At 38.3% G+C, this 12,103-nt stretch overlaps 1 protein-coding gene across 1 annotated transcript in view; it reads right to left on the bottom strand.

Moving 5' to 3' along the window:
- The window catches only part of LOC110836945 (protocadherin Fat 3-like), a 251,388-nt gene that overhangs the window by 183,323 nt on the left and 55,962 nt on the right, over window positions 1-12,103 (bottom strand). The gene's annotated exons all lie outside the window — the stretch shown is intronic.

The raw sequence follows: 12,103 nt of genomic DNA, 5'->3' as shown, positions 1-12,103 counted from the left end.
ATACGTACAACACTAGTATCTAGCGCCCCTACTTCTAAAATGCTCTGACCTTCTTCAGTGAATTTTGTGAAGTCAGAAGTCCTGCATCAACCAACACAACTAACACCACGAAGCAGAACACTTCTTGAAAAGCTGACATTTCCTAAGCTAGTCAGAAATTGTCCTTATTTCTTAAACCTCATGTGCGAAACATCAACCTCATGATACCCATATTCCAGTCAACACAACTATAATATGATACATTTCTATCACAAAGGCATGTTTCGACTATTCAGTCACTTTAAGGCCTTGTGATATGATACAGCGTCTAAACGTATCATCTCGAAACATATTCAGATTAAGACAATTATGATTAACAGGGGGCAGTAGCGGGTAGAAACAGAAAATGGTGTACAAGCCGGAAACGGAGGATCGATCTGTCCGACGATAAAATGTTATGCCTTTCTCTTTATCACCGCCCTCAACAATCTTGGAACTAAACAAAGTACGAACGGGTCAACACTAAATTACACTAGCAGAGTATGACCCATCAAATTTGACGGGAATAAACTTTTATGTTGAACAGTAATACAATTCATTGCAGCATTTTCTTTTCAAATCGCAATGCAGGTAAACAAATTTCTTTATAATGTAACGAAAATGTGAAAACATCTTCACGGCGACTAAAGCCTGCCAAACGCACCAACACAAAACCGACCGTTTGACTCCAGACTTCAAACTCAGTCTCCGGCAGACCCCACCATAGGCATCACCATAACATCAGAGTCGTCACCGTCAGAACTGTTTAAAATATTTTCCCACATCGCACGATCGGTGAACTCGTACAGTAATACAGTAAAGAGTGGCGGTCATTGGCTATTATATTAGGAGCAGAGTGATAAATTACAATTACGGTATCATGCCACAGACGTAACTGAACGCTGGCCTTATGAAACTGAGTACAATCGTCAAATACTAAGCAAGATTGTCCGTTGTGACCAGCATTTAATTAACACCGTACGCAAATATAAATTTAATCAAAGGAGAACTGTCAACATATTAGCTTATTCCACCAGAGTATTGATACAAGTAATTGTGTGGTGTCAGTATTTGCCAACAATTATCCCGTCAAAATAGCTACAGTCTGATGAAGATCTTAAATATTCTACACGCCGAAGAACCACTTCCAGTCCTTGGCGCAATGCACAAGCTGGAAGTGAAGAATTGAGTCAATCAATGGACTTTTTTTTAAGGATCTTACAGTAACAAGTATGAAGATGGCTCTCTTCGAGTGTTTTCGCCCTGATGACGGACGCAGAAAGTACCTATGAAACGTCGGTAAACTTCTATCATACTACACGGCGTTACAACAGAAGGCAGCTACCTTTAGGAGCTTGTTTAATTGAGAAAGCTTCTTAGTACAAATACATTAAAGCTTTTATATTTAAATATTCCATTGCCCACTGTCTGAACAGAAACGATTTACGATTATTCAGAGGCAGGCTGTCTCCCTCTTCAAGTAGAAGGAACGAACGGGCGCCATTTCCTTATATACAAACATGGAGACGCTTAGACTCAGAAAAACGTGTATCTTTTTATCCATATAGTGGATGGTTGTTAAATAACGCACTCAAATGATGGAAAATATTTTTAGAAAATCCAAACTTCGATTCTTTTACCCACTGACCATTTCAATGTAAGAAATAATATTTCATTCGCCGCCATATCAACAAGAACGCAAGTTCTTAAATATTACCATAACTGAATTGCTCATTTCGCAAGCTCAGTGGCTCAAAATAAATCTTCTCTCTCCGGTAGAACTTGTTCACTGACGAGAGAAAAGATATTCGCAACCAACATTCAGTATCAAGTTGGGAGACCATCTAGTCCAAATAGTGTCTTAAAAATTACACGGAGAAGAGTCCTTCCTCCTTGAGAAGCTGATAGTCACTCAGCCAAGAAATGCACCGCCGTATTGTAACCCGTAACTCCATCTCTATGTTCGCAAGAGCCCGCCACTTGTCTCTGTACAGGGCCAGATGCATTGAGTCGAACACTCTTTAAGTTACTACCACCCCATCCAGTCTAAGGCCCCCATCTCTTCAGGTTTAGTACTAAACTGTTTAACCCACTTTAATGTTACCCATGCGTGTTACATTCCCCGCCATCGCAGAGCTTGGTGCCAATGTCCAAACAACAAATACCTAAGTCTCAAGAGTACGGCGTTGTCAATGCCGTAGTTTATTGTAAGCTCGTGTCAAATAAGAATTTGTCAGCTACGTAAACTTACACACACGCCATGAGACCCTTAAAATACAGAGGACGTGACCTCTGTCCCAGTAAAAATTTCGGCAAGCCAGCATCCTCGTTCATAAAGTCTTCAAAACTTTCCGCCCCACGTGTGGATAAGCCGTTCTAGACAAACTTACTTGTGATTAAGCCCCTTCCGTGACATCTCGGAACTGTTCCAGTGCTACCAAAGTGCAACGCGAATTAAACGCCAAAGGCTTCCTCACCTCGACTCTGCCTAGAGATTGCAAGAAGAAAGTAAGGAAGAGTTTCTAACCTAACGTATTTACCTATAATATACAGTCGTAATAATACAAAACACAAGAACGTTTTATTTAACACTCTGAAGACGAAACACTTCTCCATTATAAACATCAGTTGGTCGATGAGGTTTAAGAAAATAATCGCGGTGAACACTGAGAATCATTAGAAATCCATAAATGCACCAAGCAGTTATTGATTGTTAAAGGTACATATAGTTACCACTGAGCTTTAAAACCTGAGACGAGTTTACCTGCGTCATATTCCAGCTAAAAGTCAATTGCAATACGTATTTACCACGTTCCCAGGCCAACAAATTGAAAATGCATATATTAAATCAATGTAATTCGTTATATATTTATAAAACTGACAAACTATCTCTCGTACGCTCCAACGTAAACACGCACTCTCACACACAAACGCATCCGGACAAGGGCACAAATTCTTTATCGGTACATGACAGGAAGAAATTCACAAGGCAGAGAGTGTTACACCGGTAGAAAACTAGTCAACGACTACGCTCAAGCCGTATATAATAATTCTCTGTGGAAATATACAGGTCACATTTCCTGTAATAATAGCTAGGCACACAACCTTACTTATAAGTGGACGAGAGCTAGAAAGAATTGTGTGAAATATGAAGGAGGCACGCAGAACAAATTTCCGTGAAATTGTAACACTGGGAATATTGAAAAGTAAGCAATTTCGTCTTTATCTAGTCTACTTTAAAAGTACATTCTTGTATATTCCTGTATTTCATCCTTGATGACTAAAAAATCCAACGCTTCAGTATTACTACAACCCACTGCAATCACTCACCTTAAGAAGTCTACACAGGGGATGGACTATAACGAGATTTTAAAAAATACACTCCAATGGAATAAAAATGTTCTTCAAATGTGTTATTCGCAATTTATCACAGCTCACTGGTATATATTCATCTACTAGATACAATTTTAATGTTGTAAAGCCAATGACATTTCAGATTCAATATTCATAAAGTAATCACCCATAAATAGTATATGTTTAGTTCCGCAGTCACAGAAACTAAACCGATGTAGAATACGTTTTATTTCAAACAGTGTATCACGATACCCAGCTGAAATAACAAACATACCGCGTCTCATTGTTTTCGAGGTGTGTTTGGTCAGAATCGTAATCAGATTAATTTACTGAGAGATCTCAGGTTGTCACGGCGGCTTGGATATGGTGGATAAGAGAAAAATACGGTCTCTCCCTGAAATCAAAACCTGGTTAATTCAACCCATAGCCACTCAATATACTAACTGTAAATATAAGAATAATAAAAAATTAATAACTACAGCAATCACTCGTCAACAGTTCAGGCTACGTTCTTGAAAAACACGGCCTATGTTTCCTGTACCTTCACTAAATATAAAATATGCATAATATATGTTTAAAATACAATAAACATAAAACAGGCCTATAGAAAGTGTCAGACGAAGTACTGCAGCGATAAAGCTAGAAAGATAGTCTCGGACGCCATTACAGTCTTTTCCACCGCAAACGTCGACCCCTTCATGCGTAAGCTATCAATTTCTTTTTCTGTATATAAATTGCCACCTTGAGACACACAACGGCAAATATCTAGGTTCGCGTAACTGGATTCAGTTTTAAACACGCGGATGCTTAGGACATGCAGTCAACAGATGTGTCAGTCTTCCATTTAATACTATTCGGTTTCCCTCAAGTCTCCCAATCTGTAAATATCATATATAATAAAGTCTGGCGTGAGATAACATCTGCATTGGAACAACAGAGGGTTCTGGTTGTCATAGAAACTGATTCGATTGCTGTAGGGACCAAAATGCAGTTGCCTGTGGCGCTTTGCTACAAATCCAACTCTGACAACGGCGTCCCAGCTCCTTCCAAATGGCAAATTGTTTTTCTTCGATGGCTGACACTCCTTAAAAAAAGATCTTCTCGCTCGTTCCTTTTTCTTCCTTCCCTCCACCGGTCATTCCTGATATGCTGGAGCGTAGGAGCTCAGAAAAGGGAGTAAAAATGTTGCATATAAAAGAACTTCCATCTGTTTACACGTGGGAATGGTAAACCCATCCAATATTCTCCTCGCCAGAAAAGAAAACGCAAAATAATAAAGGGGGAGAAGCATATAAAAATTCACACTGAATGCCGTTCTCTACATCTGTAAAACGTAACTTAATCTTCCATCACAGCTACAAAATGTCGTACCATGCTATGAAATACGTTTACTTGATGAAACAACTAATACACACAACATTACAGTTTAACGAGGAGGAAATTTCTTTCTGTGACAACTATTTGCAGCAGATTATTACCCTTATCAGATATAACTACATGTGTATAGCACATATCGTATACTAAAATTAAAACAACTATTATTTAACATAATACAATATCAACTGAAGATTGTTAATACAGAATAACGGAACGATGCTGGTAAACAGAGCAAGGATTTTATTAGTTTATCAAAACTTCCCATTACTTCCTACAAAAATTGTTCTAAGACCCAACTTTGCTTTCACTTTGATTCTGCAAGGGGAATCATTCAGTAGAGCTACTGGTTATGAGGCAGACAGCCGGAGTTCGATTCTAACATGGGCAGAAAATTTTCTATCAGAACGCAAAATCCGGCCTCGAGGTCCACGCAGAGGCCGATGGAATGTGTGGCTGGCATTTTGCCACCAAGTACTGAGGTGAGATGAGCTGGCACTCAGCACCATGCCCCGATGGCGTGATGTTAGACACAGGGCCAGATTTATGTTATTTTTTTTTAATTTGAATTCAGTCCACGTGATCTGTCATCAGAGTCGAGACAACTGTTTAGCGAGTTAAGAAAAAGCACTTGCTTTTCATATTTCATCTGAAGAATTGTTATAATGTGATAACAAAACATGTTAAAATTCGCAGCGCACAGTAAATCTCGATAATACGGAAATTAGAGCAGTAATTTACAGAAACAGCCTCTACAGTGCTTGTTTACACTGACCACCTTTGCACGTACCTGTCCGAAATCTACGATCTGCATGCAAACAAGTATTTATTGCTTGCGACTTAATAGCAAATACAAATAAAAATGGTACAACAAAGACGCCGTGTTTCTGCGGCAACTTCTCCGCCGTCCCCGTACGGCAAATAGTCTATACGAACCCGTGCAGGCGTTCTACAAACCAGCTTTCCGGTGATATGCACTTTCCAGTGATGAAACGGACGGCACTAAAATACGTTAGACTTGAAAAGCATGCTCCCAGTTCTTCATCTGGTTCAGGTAATTTAACATTTTCCTTTGGGACAGGACCGTTTACGACACTACCTTCCTTGTCATCGGTTTGAATACGACACTTCAAAATATTTTTCGACTTAACAGCGATTCGATATGCTGCATTTAACACATGTGTAATACTATTTTGCCGATCAAAGAGACCACGCGATCATAAGCAAGGCTCTATACCGATCGTGGATTCGAATCCCACTAGATACATGGAAGTTTGTTCACGGCATTTCGGTTGTTGTTGTCCTACGCAGCGATAGGTAAACTCCTATCCCCTTACAGAAATGAATTGTTCACCACATTCAAATAATGAAAGGAGTCTGAAGTTCTATCTCGGTTTCCGGCCCTTTTGACAACTACCTGTAGATTGATACAATCTACAGATACGAGCTCTATAATTAAACAAACCATCTCCATATTTAAATAGTTCAAACAAGTAATTATCAAACTAAGGTCGTGTGTTTTGATGTTTGGGGTGTCTCCCATTGCCAACTAATTCTGAAAGGAAGCTCAGCGAGGCAGCAGATGGTAGACAGCACGCCATGATACCAAGACGACTGTTCAAAAGCCACTAGAAAAAGTTTTTCTTTATTCATTTAAGAGAACTCTGCGTGCAAGTCTAAGAAGAATCCAGAAAGGTTTCCATATTGAGTGTTCACTCAAGAATAACTACTTTCTGTTTAGTATTTCCATGTAATTTCCAAGAGTTTTCGTTTGAACCATACAGCACTAGAACCAACATGTCTCGTAGAGTTTGAATATATGAAGCAAAAGAAGGACCGGGAAACGTATTAGTTGCAGCATGTAAAGCTGACTGAGCTCGAGAATTCTCATGTCTGACGCATCCATAGTGGAGGAGGATGCTCGCTCCACGAGATGACTTCAGGAAACATTTCAAACTGGGGGAAATAATCAGAACAAAGTTCCAATAACAGTGGATAAAGTCACATAGCGGTTTTACACAAATCACACAGAACACTTGACATATTATTCATATCTGTTACAAGTGTTGCCAAATAGATATCCTAGCATATGTCACAAAGTTATTTTATTGAACGTGATATTTGTGCAAGCTTACTTGGCAATATCATCCATTTTAATGAACTGCATGTAATCAAAGTTAGAGGTGCTCCGGATAAAACTGTCATCTTGAGTTATGACGTTAATGTCTCTTTTGTAACTTCCGGGATTAAACTGGCTCAACATAATGCTCAATGGCGGCTCTTATGTAACCGGTAACGAACCATCAGAGTCCATAACAGGTAGCAAATGTCCAAAGTAGCTTATACGAAATAAATATCTTACTGATTCGTCCCATCTAGAAACAAAACCAAGAACACGATCACTGAGTAATGTGTAATTAAGTATGTGAAATAAATCATTTGAGAATATTTAAAATGATGTGTATCTGGGACCAACGCCGACATGTTGACATGAGAAGAATACGTTGTTATTGAGATCTGTTACTGTTGCGATCCCCCTTCTCCAGTCTAAGTTATCAAACGCTAAAGATCGGTAGGTAAAAAAACCAATCTGAGACGGAAAGCCACATTCCACGCAGGTCATTAGTATATTTTTGTACCATGACAATGTACATAGCGGTTTCCTCGTAAGTCACTACCATGTACATATTTAAATACAGGGCACCGGTGTTCACAGGGAATACATTCACCGACGTTTTGCTACTTTATCAACAACTGTTAACAATATCTGCTTCAGTCAACAGACATTATGGTGTCAGTTTACCTCTGTACTGGCAAAAAGCTTAAGAGATATTCGACAAAAGAAACCAACCTAAAGGGTCCATGTCGTGGGCTAACACCGCGGACAAACACAATTACAAAGACGGGAACTATCTTGTTGGTCCTCTTGAGACATGCATGTGCTATTTACACAGCAGTCTATACGTGTATGTTCCGTTTTGTGTACGTATGTTAATCACTGGTGACGGGTAGCTGTGTGGAGATTAATGTGAAATCCACATTAAGCTACACAAAGCCATTTACAGCTCCGTGAACTCAGCATACAGTTCACAGCGCGCATGCGTACTTCGAATGATCATATTCCTTACACAACGTTAACTCAATAACCTTGTCAATTGTACCAGTATTATAGGAGACTGTGCTATATAAACTGCAGATGAACGGATAATATTAAAATTAGTCAATATTAATGTTATCGAGGACCTTAAGCGGGCAGAACTATTGTACCTTTGGGTTATGTGACGATTCTAAATAATATACATCATTTAATGATATGAGAAAACAATAATGAACAATAACTAGGTACGAAATTTGGAAACAGGCGGTAGAGATCACTCGCCTGTGGAAACTGCGAAGTGCCTATCAGAGTAAAAAGATTCCCTTCAAAAGAATCATCTTCACATATTTCATTTCAGCTTCAGAAATGCCGGATTATAATGTCCTTTGACCCATCTGCACAAAATGGCGTCTTGTGGCGAGTTTGCAACGATAATTGTCGTGACGAACTAAATTCTTGTCCGACAGAATCTATGTTAAATATGGCGTCATTACGCGGCGTTGCGAGACTTAACTGCGCTAAATTTGGCGACGTCGCCACGACAGGCGATGGTCTTCGGATAAAGGATATTCAAGATAATTGAGAATACGTTCCATGGACAGCAGGCATAGAGTAATCCTTCTGCTTATACTTATAATGTGGGTTACCAGCTCACCGATTTAGATTTTTCGTGTTCTTGCTAAAGGTCGGATCCAGTGGTAGCTTTTAATAACCCGCCTCGTGAAACTTCGGGTTCCATGGAAACAGGTGATAAGTTCAATGAATTTTTAACGTTGAATAACGTTTGTAAAATCACGGTAGACTCGACGGACACTGTAAGATGTAAGGTAATGGTGTGTAACTTCTTCAAACGCCAATAACTCGAGACCTATGTAAGATAGAGAATATAAACCTACATGTAAATTAAAGAGTAAATAAAGGGCTTTTTCTACATGATGTTTGCTTTATTCTATAATGCATATTGAATTAATTACCCAAAACATGTAACAACTATACCCTCGTTCCTTAACTTCAACCGCTTCCCACGTCTAAAGCGTAAGAGTTAGATCTAGACATATTGTAAGTGAAATACGTAAATAAACACGAGCTTTTCAAATTTGCAAACATATTTCAGCTAACTCTTACGGTTTAGGAGTTCTGGCCATTTATTTGGTAACAAAGAACGGTTCTAGAGTGAGTGTGTTGAGTACATGACGCAACACATAGATAAGCTGTCGGCGGATGACGTCACGCATATATAAGATGTAAATGTATACATTAATGTGTAAATAAAATTTTATTTCAGTACAAATATACTTCTACAGTTAAACGTTATTCAACCATGGTTCCACTGTCAATTTCTTTTAATGAAGACACCGACAGCTGAGTTGATTTCGCAGGAATCTCGTGTCTTATGCTAACGCCACACAGCAGAATCTTGTAAAAGAGACACAGCATCGTATTAACACACGTAACGTAAGTGTTCCAGAAAGTACGCACTCTTAAAACAGAATACCAAACACATACGAAGGAATATAAAAACTGGGCGGGGGAAGGGTGTTGGCGGATGAATATAAATTTCCTCAGCCTTTTCGCTAACTGAGCCAATTATAATAAATCATAAAACTCCCTTTACTCGGATCTAAATTTTGTACATGAAACTCCCAAATCAAAATGCATTGCTCTACCACTTTTCCTCGTTACGCTCCTTTGCTCGTTTTAGTTCTGTATACCGGAGCTGACGTCACAGCAGCTCGTCTACCGGTACAGGACTTACCACGCCCCTCCTCTGAAGAGCATCAGGCAGTCAGTTCTTTTGAAAACTCGAATATTCCCTTTTAATCAAAGCATCTTTACTCTTTCTGCGCTCATTAATTATTGCCCACTGACCCCGATCCAACAGGAGCGCTCCTTTCATGTCTGCTTTCTAAGACTTTCGCAAACGAACATAATGTTCATCACTAAAAAAAATTGCTTCTTGAAACATGACAAACCGAAATTGATAAAATTTTACTTCTACTTTAATCAGAAGTCCTGACTCAGAAATCTTTTCATCCCTTAATTAAAATCAGAAAATTAGTCTCTCTTGTAAAGAATGGTTTTATGCTCTAGCCTTGCTGTTCTAAAAAAGATTCCGGTAGCATAAGACCAACAATACTCAACCAAACTCATCACTGAACATGACAGTGAGCCAATTCGACCCACCTCTCAACCTGACTGCCTAAGAACGATCCTTCAGCTATCCTACAAAGTTTCCTTAACGGTCTTTGAAGTGCACGTTACTCCTCATGTACGTAATATCTCATGGATCTCATTCTCAGGTACAAATAATTACCTGCGCACTTTGTCTACAAACGCCTTATTGATCGCAAATGAACACATACTTTCCCTTCGAGCTGTTATGTCACAACTGTTCCCAACCATTTCATCTTTGCACAAGTAATATGCTAACCTTACACATTAAAGAAGTTACTCCACAAGTGAAAAATGGAAGTGTTTCTTCGTATGTCACCTTTGTTTTGCTTTTTCAAGATGGCTGCTACATTCGATAATAACGGCGGTGAAATTAATAACTTTTCATATTGACACGACGTGACACAGTTTGATCCAAAGGAATAGTTTGTTTTAATCACGAAGAAGGAAAGAAGTCATTTGTCAGTTCTGACAGCTGTGCTATTAGAGCGAATGAAATTTCCCATCACATATCCATATCTACCACAATAAAATTGTGGTCCTGTAATTACTTACTAAAAGTGTTACAATTTCAGTTTCAAAATTTATATATTTGTGATTTTGCGTCAGTTTATATAAATGCCTGAAGATGGCCTACAGTAGGGTTGAAACACGACGCCCAAGTAAACACCACTGTCCATTACCGCTTATTACAACTGATTTAGCCTGTTCTTCGGTTCTTTAACGGTATATCGGAATATGATACACCCACGCCATTACGCCATTGTATCCTCAGGAAGGCGGTCATTCAAAGAATTCAGATAAAAATGGTGGGAAAATAATCAGAAAATGAACATTAAAAGCAAAAATGCATTTAACCACTTGTATATTTATTAATAGGGCCACCTACACATATCTACCCATATAAATCACTTCTATGCATTTCTCTCGGTCTTAAGCAATGCTTGAAGCATTTCGTAACCTTTATAACATTTGTTTCAATCCGTGTAGCTCGAACCGCCAGAATGATTCATGTATAAAATGTTTCATTCCCTAACAGAAAATGAAATACGGTTTCACTAATATATTCTTATACAAAGTAGGAAAGATGGATTTATCCCTGAATTCTTTTACTCAAGGATATTAATTCAGAATGTTTAAAGACGGTGTCTGTAAGAAATGTTCAGGAAATACTTAACGTTAAACCCCCGACTCCACGCGCTTAAATAACGCATTATATTAGCCTGAGAATGTTATTATGATATCAAATATTACGAGTATTTCGCCCATAGTTTTTTAAACTGAATATTATAATCAGCCTACAATATATGTATGTATGTATGTATGTATGTATGTATGTGTGTGTGCGTATGCATACGTATAAATACACACGTGCCAATTTGCATTAGATGTAGGTTTCATACGAAAATTTATGATACGAATGAGCATATCGGTTGGATTTCAAAAATTGTTCTTATTCAGTCATATCCCAAGGAAGTTTGTACAAAACCTCTGCGCTGCTGTAGAAGTTTAGATTTTGCTTAAAGTATATTTAAATATATATATATATAATTTCATGTGCGTGAGAGAATAAATTCTATGACTAAAGAAATCAAAACCTAATACAGACTATCAAATATTTAACACGATTGCTAGCACGCCCTTGATTTTAGCCAGTCTTCTCTGCCCTTGTTCAGCAACAAAATCAGAAACTGAAAAATAAATGAATACCATAGCTCGAAGCTAGATACTGCAAATAATGTTCACTGGTACGTCACATCCTACCTTTCCCTGTATAAATTCTTGTGTAAGAGTTAAGTAATTAATCGAATGTTCAGAACCGAACAAGGCGCATGTGATACAATTTTTATCCCATAATGATCAAAACTGATTCGATTAGGCACATAAATATTTACTCAAGAAAGAGACAATGTAGTGAAACAGAGTTTCTAACAAAAATTCATGCTTTAAATTTTTAAATAGTCATTCATAAAACACACACACGACGACACATAATTTACAGTTCCATACCAATCGAAATCAATTCGTCTAAGCGCCTCGATAAACAGTGATCCGCCCCCAAGTAAACTTTAGTCGACGGTAATTAAC

The sequence above is a fragment of the Zootermopsis nevadensis genome, unplaced genomic scaffold (genome assembly GCF_977971745.1).
Source record: "Zootermopsis nevadensis isolate Lab colony 2312 unplaced genomic scaffold, Znev_1.0 Znev_ptg000040l, whole genome shotgun sequence".
Lineage (NCBI taxonomy): Eukaryota > Metazoa > Arthropoda > Insecta > Blattodea > Termopsidae > Zootermopsis > Zootermopsis nevadensis.
The sequence above is the reverse complement of the archived record's forward strand: the minus strand, read 5'-3'. Positions and strand labels throughout refer to the sequence as shown.